A 14,002-nucleotide genomic window follows, 5' to 3' on the forward strand; every position below is an offset into this window, starting at 1 on the left:
TCAGGGATCCCCCTCTCTTCCAGACTCAGGGATCTGGGGGCTCAGGGTGTTGGTGCAAGTGGGGTGGGTCAGGGATACTGGGGGGGGGCATTCTTCTCTGGTGGAGGCCTGGGGAGAATTGTGTGTCTGGTGGAAGTTCAGCATTCCCAAGGGTGGATGGGGGCCCCTGGGTCTCCAAAGTCACCCCTCCAGTTTTCCTTTGCAGATGCCAGGAAGCACCAGCAAAGGTGAGTGCAGCCTCCAGCCATGATACACCTTTTACCCAAACCCCCAGCACCTCCCATCCCCTTCCACACACACCCTTATTCCCACAGGGCCAACCCAGACCCCCTGGCACCCCCAGTGGAGGATCCTCAGGCGACATACATGGAGCTGTAAAGGCATCCATGGGAACCCAGTGACATCTATGAGAATCTACACCAAAAGTTGTGATGCTCTGGGAAGTGGGAGGCACTGGGTGACACTGGGGGTGCTCCCTCCATGCCTCCTGTGATTGCCCATTCTTCCAAGGGAAGTGGTCATGGGTCAGGGGGAGGCTACACAGGGCACCCTGTGCTCCCCATTTCCTCTCCCAGTACCCCCAAGGGCTCCCCATCCCTTTGCTCATACCTGCAGGGGCTCCCCAGCCCCATCCAAGTGCCCAAGTACCCTCAGGGACTGCTCCATTCTCTCCCCACAGTGCTTGCAGTGCACCCAGGGCTTCCCCATTCCCCCTCCCACTACCCCTGTCCCATCCCACTGTAAAAGGGGGAGTCGGGGAGGATTCTTGCTGAAAGGTTTCTCTGGTGAAAATGAAGCACAAAAGTGGCAATATTATATCTGAGAACTGTTTATTGATAAAGGAGGATAAGTATTCTTCTGAAGGGGCAGAGAAGGGAGTAGAAAGGGAAAAGGATAGAGAGAGAGAAACAGAAGACAGGGACAGCGTTACCACAAGCAGCCCAGGTGCTCTGTGGGCATCATCTGGGCACATGGAGTGTGTGTGCTGCAAGCCAGGGCGAGCCCACATGGCTTTTGTGAGTGGCTGGGTGTGATTTCCAAGCAACGGCACCTGCGTGTCTCTGGCATGGGCGAGCGATGGCTGCAGGCTGGCTGCTGCGGGCTGGCTGCAGGCTGGTGCTGCGGCACTGGTGGCTCTGGGCTGGCTGCCGTGGGCTGGGGCTGCGGTGGGCAGGTGCAGCAGGCTCGGTGCTGTGGGCAGCATAGGAAACGTGGCAGAGGCGGCGGGTGGGTGCAGGCAGCATCTGCTCCATCGGGAAGCAATGATGGAATGTCCAGGAGGAGCAGGAATGAGCTGCCTCGGGGAAGCAGCGAAGCAGGGAGGAACAGGTGCAGACATAGAAGAAGGACCATCCGAAGGAAAAGTTGAGGGGGGGAGTATCAGTGATATTTTTGCCCAACGTGCAGGAGGAATGAGGCATCTGACTCCATCTTTTCAAAAGGCTAATTAATTACACTATTATACTGTATTATTCTATATTATATTACATTACATCTAAACTGAATCTGCCAAGCACTCAACTGCACTCCACTGAACACAATCTCATGACTGTCAGCCGACAGTCCCCACACACAAACACCTGGATTCAATTGGTCAGTGAATCAAAGCACTCACACCTGAATCTATTTACCAATTCCCTTCAGGTAAACAATCTTCCACAATGCATTCCACTTGTGAACAACACAGGAGCACATTAAATGAGATAGGTATTGTTTGCATCATTCTTTACTTCTCTCATTGCTTCCCCCAGCACACACTTACAGCCCAATCTCTCCCCTGATCATCTGTTTTGTGAAGCCTCGCCAGGGACAGGGTTCCCAGCACATGGACAGCCCACAGAGTCATTTTTCACCTCATGTGTAGCATATGTTGAGACATAAATCCAAATCAGATTTGTCCCTCTTAACCCCCATGTGCTTAGTGGCCCTGCAATCTCCCTCAGTGCTCCCACTAAAGTGGCTCACTGGTGCCCATCCCAGTTCCAAGGGGGCACAGGACCTGGTTCCCTGCTCCTGGGGCAAAAATGCAGCTCTTTGGTTAAACTGGCAGAAATGGTGTTTCTTTGTTCAACTCTGTCAGGGAAGCTGAACAAGATGGGAACCTCCCTTGCAATGGAAAATACGACCCCTTTCTCCCTGAACTATTATAACTTTGAAATTACAGGGCTTTTAGGCAAAGATGTGGGAACAGGAATAACAGTTCTTCACTGGTATATATGGTGAGAAATAAGTTAATGGAAGTTGACTTTCGCTGGATATTATATGAATTGATATTACATTATTATTATATTGTTGATTAAATATTGTGATGTTGTTGGGACAGTGGTGTGTATTGTGGAGTGGCTGATGTTGTTGTTGTGGCCATCCAAGGGTGGGGCCCAGCCATGGCCCAGCCCCGCTGCACAGGGATGGCCATTGCCCAGCCCTGCTCTGGCCAGCCCCAGGTGGCAGCCAGCACCTGAGGGTCCCCCCCAATCCCTTGGCTTTGATTCTGGCAGCTTTAGAGCTGGATGGGAAATTGAGGAGAGCCATTCCCAGCAGCATTCCAGGAGCACCTTCCCTCTGATAAATCCCTTTTTTTGGGAATGTGGAAGGGGTTTCACCCGGAGAAGGAGGTTGTTGCATTTCCCACTACAGGATGGAAGAGCCTCTTTTTCCTTCATTCCATGGGAAATTACCGTGTGAAAAGCTTTGGATTCAATGGGTGGTAGCTGGAGGTTGGATTTCTCATGGAATTCCTCTCCCACCCCTTTTCCAGGGAGCTGGGAAGAGACTCCTCAGCCCAGTGCGACATTCCCTGGATATAATGGAGGCAGTGTGGAAAACACCTCATCCACCAGCTGGGCCAGGATCTGGAATTCTTCTATTGGGAAAAGCAGAGCTGTTGGCAAAGGCTGGGATATCCTGGGATCTGGCAATCTTCCATTGAGAAGAGCAGAGCTGCTGGCAAAGCGTGAGGATGAAGCAGAATTCCCATCAGGCCAACATGGATAAGCAAGGGCCCCATGACACGAAAAACATTCCGGGGTTCCTGTTCTGACAGGGATTGAGTCATTTTCCACCAGGATATGGGAAAATTCCCTGACTTGGGGTCTGTCAGGGGAATTCGCTGTGAGGAACTGGGCAAGCAGCATCCTGGAGATGGAGATCCCTGGGAATGGATGGGGTGCATGAAGGATCCAAGAAATTCCAGAGGGAAGGGAAGGAGAGGGGAGCGAAAAGAGGGGGAAAAGGGGTGGAAAAGGGGAAAGAAAAAATGGGAAATCAGCTGGTGATCAAAGGGATTTTAGCCTCCACTTCCAATCCATTTCTTAAATTTTCTAAGGTTAAAGACCCCTCAAAGCCTCTGGACAAGGAAATTCCCACTGCCTGTTCCTGGGGTGAATTCCCAGCAGCGCCTTTGGTGAGCAGAACACCGGGAATGCGCTGAGCCAGCAGCTCCCACTGCAGTGCAGAGACCATTCCAGACCTTTCCAAGGCAGAGCCGGCTTCTCCCATCCCACAAAATGGAAATTGAGCCCATGGAGAGAAGGACAGTCCAACCTCCTGAGGGAAAAGCCTTTGGCCTCACGCATGAATGTTGGGAAGACACCAATTCCGGAGGTTATTCCATAAAAACCTGACACCTTCCCAGTGCTGCACCTGTTCCAGAGGTTCCCCTGCAGTAGGAATGAGTCTGGTGGGATCCAAGATGCTCCAGCCCTGCCCACCCCACCTAAATCCAGCCATTTTCCCACTCAGTGTTGGGGATAAATCAATTTTTTCCTCCTCTCCTCAAACAGCTCCAGAGATTCTCTTCCATGTGGATTGGTGATGATCAACATTCTGGGCGTTACTCAAGAGCTCAATTAGCTCCCATTGTCTGTCCCTGCAGATTCCAGAGCATTCCAGAGCCTGGGAAGGCACAGGGAGGAGCTGGATGCTGGATCTGGGAGGGAAGGATGGAAAAAGGATGTGGAACATCTGTTGGTGTTGGATAAGGATGGGGAAGAGTGGGCTTTTCATGGAAAACACACTTGGATGGGTATCTCCAGGGTTTTCCAGGATAGGGATGAGCTGTGGAGTGCCAGAACCATGGGTCAGTGTCCACATCCCAAATATCTCCCATAAATCCCAGCAGGAATCCCTCAGGAGCAGAACAACCTCCTTGCTCAGGCTCTTCCTCCGCAAAAATTCCCTTCCTCGGGGCCTGTCTGCTGGGAATTCCACAAGGTGGGAAGGAAATCCTGCATGGAATCAACACCCTGAACATCCCAAATCCATCCAGGCAGCTCCTCCCGGAGCTCCAGGGCCTGGATTTTGGGGAGTTCCCCCTTGAGGAACCAGGATGGCCGGGAGAGCGGATTTCCCACCCCAATCCTGCTGCTCCCGTGAAAGGAAGGGAAATCAGAGCTATTTTGGGACTCCTGGGTTATTGTTTCCTTCTCCAGGAATTCCAGGAGTTGGACTTTCACAGAGCTGAGGAAAATGAGGGGGCTTTCATGCTGCCAGAACAGGGATGGGACTCAGGAATTTTGGGGTGGTTTCTGCAGAAAAAGATGGGAATGCTAGGATATGGGAACTGGGTAATCTTGGAATATTGAAAAATAGGGATACTGGAATATGGGAACATTGGGTTATGGGAATATTGGTGTGGGATCTCAGCACCTCAGGACTGATGTGCAGAGAGGCCGAGACCACCTTTGGGGGGCTCGGGAATCCTGGAATGTTGCCAGAAGTGTCTGGTGGCTGGACTTTGATCCTGCAAGGGAGACGACACCTGTATGAGGATGGGAGGATTTCACTGGGGTAAATGGTGAAGGGATAAGTTGATTAGAGTGTAAAACACAGGGTTTAGGATTTCTGTACAGGGGGGTTTAGAGAAGTAAGATGGAGGAATTGGGGCATGTCCTGTCCTTCTTCTTCTTCTTCTTCGCCTCCATCTTCTGTGGTGATGTTGGCACTTTGGGATTGGTTATTACTAGAAGTGCACTGATCAATAAGGGTGACAAGTATTGGAGGGAAAAGGTAAATATTGTATATGTAATTTTGAGTATAAAGATAGGTGACCGCCCTGGGGGCTCTCAGTGTGCTCATGGCTGACATGCTGTGCAGACCTCTGTCAGGCCGAGAGAAAATCTTTTAGATAAACAACTAATAAATACTGAAGATCGAGAAAAAACCTGAAGCCTCTTCTTGTCCTTTGAAGCGCGGGCTGTTCAAGGACATCTCCAAGCCTTTCCAGGCCATAAATCAGCCAGGAGAGCTCTGGCGAGTGGCGTCCGCTGCATGTGCTACTCCCCACCAAACCTTTCGGGGGGGGATCAGCCCTGAAGAACTGAAGAGCAGGAGAGAGCCGAGAGGGCAGCGCCGGCCTTGGACGAATTCCCAGGAGAGCACTGATAACTCCTGAGGAGAGAAGCCGGAAAAAAAACAAGAGGAAAAAAAAAACGGCCAGGAGAGTCTGCAAAAAACAGCAGTCACTGAGAATTCCATCTCTCAGCTTCTGCCGAAGACAGTTCGTAGCAGAGCAGCCCGGAAAGGAACCAGGAAAGGCACCCCTGGATCCATCCCTCATGACCCGCTGGACGGAGATCGAGAGCCTCCGGACCGCTCTGACGACAGATTTGGTGAGAAGGTCAAAAATAAGAACATGGGGGGCACACTCTCCCAGGAACAGCTGGGAATTTTGTCCGCCTTACAAGGCGTGGCTGCAACATACACAGAAGGGATCCCAAAGAAAGAATTAAAACAATTATTGTTGTGGGTAAGGCTAAACTACCCACTCTCGGAAACACGCCTGCTGTTCGAAGTAGGGTTTTGGCAGGAAATCAACAGGCATTTATATCTCTTAGCAACAAAAAAAGATGAGACAGCGTTAAAGCTGCTCTCGCCGGCAAGATTGATGCTGGAAGGTATCTCGGTGCAGTCGAAAAGACTGGAGAAGCAACAAATTGCAGGGCCCTCAGAAGGAGGCGGGGAGCAAAGCTCTGAGAAAAAATTAGCTCTGGCCTCAGGTAGCCAGGGGGAAAAGGCTCTCGAGGAAAGGGAGCAGGAAATACTATGAGATCCTCCGGTCCCAAGACCCAGAAACCCCAGGAAACTCCTAAAGCGTCCTGAAACCCCGGAAATTACAGGGGAATCAGGATCGGAATTAGGATCTGACTCAGACAGGAGATCGGAAGGGGGGGTGCAGGGGGGAGAAAAGGGATCGGGGGGGGCGCTTTCTCGCGGAGGGCACGGCGGCGCGGCGGCGGAGGGAGAGCAAGGCGGCCAGGCTGCGGCGGTGCAGGTGGGGAGTGCGGGTGAAGAGATAACAGGAGACATGAGTTCTGGTGCGGCTTTGGTCAGCGCAACGCCGGGGGCGGCGGCCGCCCCGGCCGGCAGGGTAGCGGAAACGCGCACGGTGGGCGAAATTCGCAAGGTCTTTGGTGGGGGGACTCACAAACCAGCGCGGGGGCGGTAAACACGGGCGGCGAAATGGGGGAAACTGCGCAGCCCCAAAGGGCCACTGTAGTGAGACGCAGGAGGCTCGCAGTTGTGACGTCAGACCCGGTGCGGAGGTCAGCTCAGATTGCGGAGCGGACCCGGGGGCCGGCGGGAGGCAGGCTGCACATGCCGGTGGGAGGAGCCAGGGACACAGCGTCAGAGGAGGAGGAGACAGAGTCAGGGACAGACTGGGGGGAGGAGACCTCGGAGGTGGAGCGAGGGGGAGAGAGTGATGTCAGCTCGGGAGAGACAGGGAGCAGCTCGGAAAGCATGCGTGCGCGGAGACTAGAGCGCGGGCGGCGGCGGGCCCGATCCCCTGCGACATCTCTGGCGACCCTCGGAGTTCCAGTCCCTTCCCTTCAAGGGAGACACTTGGGTGTTCGAGCTCCACTTTCAGCTGAATTAAAAGCCAGGCAGGCTCGGTCTAAAACAAGATCACGAACACGGCAGTCGACCGGAAGAGGAGCAGTCGAGTTCGCTCTGTCATCCGGACTGGGGAGGCCGGTGACAGCGCCACCCCGTGGGGGGATGACAGAAGTGCACGACATGCCCGGATCTGCTCGGTGGAGCCACAGCGCCATCTCGTGGCGTGACTGCAACAATGCAGCAATTTTTCCCAACATTATACAAAAAGAAAGGCGCTTCAAAGAAGACAGTGATAACACAGCAAAGGGATTATCCGTCGACTTCGGGATTTCATGAAGACGATGAAAGTTCAGATGAAGCACAGCAACAATGGGAAGATGTCATAAGGATCACAGCATCGGAAGGTGTTCCGGCATGGATGCTGTCAGCAGCAGAAGCAGCAGAAAGCTTCTTGCATTCATTTGATATAGTAAAAAAGAAATATCAACAAGATCCTTGAGTTTCCTTTTCGGATTTAGGAGCGAGGTTGAAATCCTCAAGGCGAAAAATGAGGTATGGTGAATCACCAATGACATCCACAACACCATTATTCATGCAATTCCCAATGGAGTCGGAAGAAGAGGAATTTCTAGAGCCGGTGAAGACGATGGATTGGAAGCAAATTAGAAAAGCATTAGCAAAGGAAAAGCATTTATTTCCGGGGTCAGGAGATCTGACAATGTCGGTGCCATATGATGCCCAGGGACAGAATCCAAGGTGGGAAAGGATGGGTCATGAGACACTCAAAGATTTAGGGAAGGCGGCTCAAACTTTTGGGCTGAATTCACAATACTTCAAACAACTATTAAGAGGGACATTCACCACATATGATCTCACGCCATATGATATTCGAAGTATTGTGGCAATGATTCTCACTGACATGCAAAGTCTTTTCTGGGAAAAAAGGTGGAGAAAATATCTTGCTGAATTGCGGAACAGATATCAAGGTGGGCCAAACGCGAACCTCACAGAAGGGCAGTTAGCAGGAGATCCTCCAGATGACAACCCAGGGGAACAAGCTGTGCGGCTTCCAGGAAGAGTGTTAAGCGACATCAAGGAAGCAGCGCGAATGGCAATTATGCAAATCACACCAACAGGAGCTCCACAAGTCCCATTCTCTTGCATCAGGCAAGGTCCCGCAGAACCATTCATGTCATTCATCGATCGACTCACACAAGCCGTGGATCGACAGGCGATGATCGAAGAAGCGAAGAGGCCTCTCTTGGAGAGCTTGGCTTTTGGCAATGCCAACCCGGATTGTCAACGGGTCATTAGTGCCATGCCAGGACGGCCATCCTTGCAGAGATGGTGGAGGCATGCAGCAAGGTGGGGACACCTCAGCATGTCGCATCGATCGTGAAGAGTATATTAAGAGAGGAATGGGAAGAACAGTTAAAGGGACACTCAGAAAGGCAATCTGAGGACAAGACACTGGAAAAGATGTTGGAAAAAATACTCCATCAACAGGATGAGAACATCAGCAAAGTTCTCGCAACGATGCAGAAAAAGAGCAATTCCCCAGGAGGACAGTGCTACAAGTGTGGGGAGTTTGGACACTTGAAGAGGAATTGTCCACGAGCACATACACCAACGCCAGCGCAAAAAGCGGAAAGGCCAATTTGCGCGCGGTGCGGAAGAGGAAGGCACTCTGTAAAGGAATGTTATTCCCAGACAGATGTGGACGGAAATCCATTACCGCACCCGGGAAACGGGAAGCGCAGCGCGCCCGTAACTCCTCAGCGCGCTCAGACACAAGTACTGGCGGTGACTCAAGAGCAGACAGGGCAATCATCAGTGAGTGACAAGCAGATTCCCTCAGCAAAACCCTCAGTCGATTCCACAGTGACCCAGACCTCCTCCCACCAGGGGCACAGTGTGCATTGGAAGCTTCAAAACTAGTATGCTTTCTGGATGAGAGTCATGCGAAGATACCAACGGGTATCCGCGGAGATTCATATAAAAAACAGGATTTCTTGATAGTTGGACAAGATAAATGCAGTATTCTTGGACTCATTGTTTATCCAATGGTTGTCTCAGCAGACAAAAATACAGAGTTGACAGTGTTGGCAAGAGCACTTCGTCCACCATTGACTGTGCCAGAAAACACGGTGGTTGTGAGAGCTTTCGCGTTACTGCCACACGCAGTTGGAGAGGTCATGTCAATCTTCGACGAAGAAGGTTTCCCTATGAAGGAACATGTTGAAGTACATACAACATGGGTGAAGCACATAGGTCGAGACCGACTCACGCTCACATGCCAATTGACATGTGGGGACAGAACAATAGCGATCAGAGGTATGCTCGACACAGGGGCGGATGTAACGGTGATATCGTACATCTTTTCGCCACGCAGTTGGAGCTTGGTCGCGCCATTGGGTTCTCTCTCAGGCATAGGGAGAGCTTCTCTGTGTCTGCAAAGTGAGAATTCTGTCGTTGTCACGGGACCAGGAGACAAGACGGCAATCATTCGTCCTTTTGTCGTCCAAAAGCCGATCACAGTCTGGGGTCGGGATCTTTTGGCACAATGGGGCGCGAAGATCGAAGTGGATTTTTAATAGGGGTCACTGCGGCACTCGCCACATTGAAGTTGACATGGAAAACAGATGATCCAGTTTGGGTGGATCAGTGGCCCCTTGAGCGGAAGAAAGTTGAGTGCTTTGAAAGACCTGGTCCAAGAACAATTGCAGAAGGGACACATCAAGCCAACAGACAGCCCTTGGAATTCTCCGGTGTTTGTCATCAAGAAAAAGCTATCGGGCAAATGGAGGTTGTTACATGATCTCAGGAAGATCAACGAAGTCATAGAAGACATGGGACCGCTTCAGTTGGGACTTCCATCTGTCTCAATGATTCCCAGAGAATGGCCGCTTGTGGTCATTGACCTCAAGGATTGCTTTTTCAGCATTCCACTCCACCCAGATGATGCTCCGAGATTTGCCTTTTCAGTTCCGAGTATCAACAGGGAAACACCTCTGCAGCGGTACCATTGGGTCATTCTTCCGCAAGGTCTGAAAAATTCTCCGACGATCTGTCAATGGTACGTGGCACGAGCTTTGGCGCCAGCGCGAAAGAAATTTCCGAAGGCGAAGATCATTCATTACATGGATGATTTTCTCATTGCAGCATCTACGCAACAGGAGCTGCGAAAAGCTCGTGACTGTGTGATTGAAGAGGTGCAAAGGGCAGGTCTGGAAATCAGCATTTCAAAGATTCAGGAGGTTGCGCCTTGGAAATATCTAGGGTGGAAAATTTCAGAGAAAACAATAAAGCCTCAAAAAATGGAGATCAACGCTAAGGTCAACAATTTGCATGATCTGCAACAACTTTTGGGAGAGATCAACTGGATGAGGCCAGTTTTGGGAATCACAAACAGCGACATTCCAGCATTGCTCGATCTTTTGAGATGAGAGACAGACATTCGGTTTCCCAGGACGCTCACGCCAGAAGCGAAAAAGGAGTTGGAGAAAGTTGCAGACGCGATACAGAAAAGGCAGGCACATCAATTTGTTCCAGCATTGCCTTTTCAGTTGGCAGTGCTGGGGAAGAAAACACAGTTCCATGGTTTGATCTTCCAATGGGATGAATCCCAGAAGGACTCTTTGATAATCATAGAATGGATTTTCCTACCGCACAGGCCCGCAAAAACAATTCTCACAGATTTGGAGATGGCAGCACAGATCATCATAAAGGCGAGAACAAGGTTGCTGACAATGGCAGGAAGAGAATTCTCAGTCATCAGATTACCTCTGAAGCGAGACTATTTCGATTGGGCAATGCAACAACCGAAAGACTTGTTAATCGCGTTGTTAGCGTTCCCAGGAACTTGCACAGTCCATTTCCCACAACACAGAATACTGCAATCACAAATATGTTACAGAGCGAAACCGAGAATAAGTGAAGAACCTTTGGACAGGATCACAGTGTTCTCAGATGGCTCAGGGAAGACACACAAGTCAGTGATTATTGCACACCACAACAAGTGATCACGTGGAGAGACTCAACGACAGGGGATTGGGAATCAGACGTGAGGATGGTTCAGGGCTCTCCACAAATTGTGGAGTTGGCAGCCACTGTCCGAGCATTTCAGTTGTTCGAACAACCTCTCAATTTGGTGACAGATTCTGCATACGTTGCGGGCGTAGTCAAGAGATTGGAGGGTTTGCTCTTGAAAGAAGTCAGTAATGAGGTTTTATACTCATATCTGACGAGCTTGAAAACACTGCTAGAAAGCAGGGAAAGAGAGTATTTTATTACACACATTAGAACACACACAACACTTCTGGGGTTTTTAGCGGAAGGGAATGCTCGAGCAGACAGGTTGACGATGCCCATTTCACAAACACTGCCCGACATTTTTGAGCAAGCAAGATTAAGTCATGCATTCTTTCATCAGAATGTGCAAGCGCTGATGGAGTCCTTTCGTCTCACAAAGAGTCAGGCGAGGGAGATCATTAGTGCTTGTCCAGACTGTCAGCTTGTGCAGCCACCTTCCTCAACGGGAGCGATCAATCTGCGGGGGCTGTAAAGTCTGCAATTGTGGCAGACTGATGTCACGAAGTATCCATCCTTTGGGAGGCTCAAAAATGTTCATGTTTCTGTAGATCCGTTCTCAGGGGCAGTCTTTGCTTCAGCACATGCAGGGGAAACAGCAGACCATGCTTGTCGGCATTTTCTGCAAGCATTTGCATCATTAGGTGTGCCTCAGGAGATAAAAACAGACAATGGTCCAACGTATACAGGCAGGGTGCTTGACAGATTTCTGAAAAGATGGGGTGTCAGACACGCATTTGGTATTCCACATTCGCCCACAAGTCAGGCGATCATAGAAAGAACACATCACACCCTGAAATCCCTTCTGGACAGACAAAGAAGGGGTGAGCCAGAGGCAACACCTCACATGAAATTAAACAAGGCACTGTATGTGTTGAATTTCTTAAATAGCTCATCCTCAGAACCTAATCCACCGATCGTGAGGCATTTTCTAAACAGCACACAGGCAAAGCTAAGGGAAAATCCTTTAGTTTTGATCAGAAACCCAGAGACAGGACAAATAGAAGGTCCTTTCAAGCTAATCACTTGGGGCAAGGGTTTCGCTTGTGTCTCCACAGTCGAGGTCTGAAGTGGGTGTCGGCACGGCACGTGAAGCCATTTCGAGTGCGAGAACACGAAAACGCGGATCCGAGAAACAAAGAGACGAGTACTCAGACGGAAGTCGAGACTCAGACCGCAAGGAGCGATTCAGAAGAGAAATAAAAAGAGAATAAAGACTTTGGGGGAATTTTCCTTTAGGGTCTTGAATGGAAGACAGAACAATGATTTCACGCAGAAGCGAAGGCATGGGTTTCATGATGCTCATGTGCATCATTCTTTCATTCATTGCAATGAGCAATGAAGGAAATTTACCTGTTAATCAGCCAAAGCAAAATGTATGGGAGACTTTAGCTCAAGCAGCAAATTTAGATAGTATTTGCCTGACACATTCGAGGCCAGGAAAACCATTTTCAGCGTGCCTGGTTGGAATGCCAGTAGATGAATGGCCAGTTCCAGGGCACTCCGCAATTACTATTTCGCAGATCATTGAAGATCCTGTGAAAGAGTGGTGTGCTTGGACACATCTACTTCCTGTGGCTTCTACAGAACCTCAGGAATTGGAGATTTTTGGGTCCATGACAATGGAACTCTGTGTGCAGTTTGAAACTCCAAAGGTCACTAAGGCAAAAACTATCGACTTGACTCCCAATTATGAATTCTATAAGAATGCATCAGCTTGGTGTAAACATACAGAGAAAACTATCAAAGGATCGATCCAAGTCCCAGTGCAATTGCCACGGGGTTTGTTCTTAATTTGCGGGGACAGAATTTGGCACGGCATTCCTGCTAATGCCACGGGAGGTCCATGCAGCATTGGGGAAATCTCAATGTTGTCACCTGATTTGAACATATTAAGAGAGAAAAGGCACAGAGAAAAAAGATCAATCAATATGCGGCAGATTGCAATGATGAAATATTTTCTTGGGACAAGACAGCGAGAATTGCTACAGCAATTTTCTCACCTCAAACAGCATTAGGGGTGGCCTTGACTCAGATCGACCGCATGGGCTGTTGGTTAAGCAAACATGCGCGGTCTGTGTCTGTCGCATTGGATGACATGTTAAAAGACATCAGTGGTGTAAGACAGGCGACTCTTCAAAACCGAGCGGCGATCGATTATCTATTGCTCGCTCATGGACATGGGTGTGAAGAGTTTGAAGGGATGTGCTGCATGAATCTCTTGGATCATTCAAGGTCAATTCATGAAAGTATTAAAAATATAAAAGACAGCATAAATAAGCTTGGCGAGATCACAGGATCATGGATCGATCAGTTGGTAGAATTGTTTAACATCTCTCCCATTTGGAGAGGAATTTTAAGGGTAGGATTTTATGTTTTAATAGTTCTCCTAGTCCTCATACTTGTCGTCCCATGCATCTTCGTGTGTTTAAAGCGTGCCATGAATCAGATAGCAAAAGAGGTTTTCTTGGTGCAAACAGAAGGGGGAGATGTGGGATCTCAGCACCTCAGGACTGATGTGCAGAGAGGCCGAGACCACCCTTGGGGGGCTCGGGAATCCTGGAATGTTGCCAGAAGTGTCTGGTGGCTGGACTTTGATCCTGCAAGGGAGACGACACCTGTATGAGGATGGGAGGATTTCACTGGGGTAAATGGTGAAGGGATAAGTTGATTAGAGTGTAAAACACAGGGTTTAGGATTTCTGTACAGGGGGGTTTAGAGAAGTAAGATGGAGGAATTGGGGCATGTCCTGTCCTTCTTCTTCTTCGCCTCCATCTTCTGTGGTGATGTTGGCACTTTGGGATTGGTTATTACTAGAAGTGCACTGATCAATAAGGGTGACAAGTATTGGAGGGAAAAGGTAAATATTGTATACGTAATTTTGAGTATAAAGATAGGTGACCGCCCTGGGGGCTCTCAGTGTGCTCATGGCTGACATGCTGTGCAGACCTCTGTCGGGCCGAGAGAAAATCTTTTAGATAAACAACTAATAAATACTGAAGATCAAGAAAAAACCTGAAGCCTCTTCTCGTCCTTTGAAGCGTGGGCTGTTCAAGGACATCTCCAAGCCTTTCCAGGC

General features: G+C 49.8%; 1 long non-coding RNA gene across 1 annotated transcript; it reads right to left on the bottom strand.

Moving 5' to 3' along the window:
* Nucleotides 1–813: 813 nt before the first annotated feature.
* On the bottom strand, nucleotides 814–6,139 carry LOC134429197 (uncharacterized). The gene is made up of 2 exons (XR_010030544.1): nucleotides 4,017–6,139; nucleotides 814–3,928 (listed from the first exon to the last, which is right to left on the bottom strand). It is a non-coding gene; the product is annotated as an uncharacterized LOC134429197 (long non-coding RNA).
* Between the last annotated feature and the right edge of the window lie 7,863 nt (nucleotides 6,140–14,002).

Source organism: Melospiza melodia, chromosome 25, assembly GCF_035770615.1.
Source record: "Melospiza melodia melodia isolate bMelMel2 chromosome 25, bMelMel2.pri, whole genome shotgun sequence".
Classification (NCBI taxonomy): Eukaryota; Metazoa; Chordata; class Aves; order Passeriformes; family Passerellidae; genus Melospiza; species Melospiza melodia.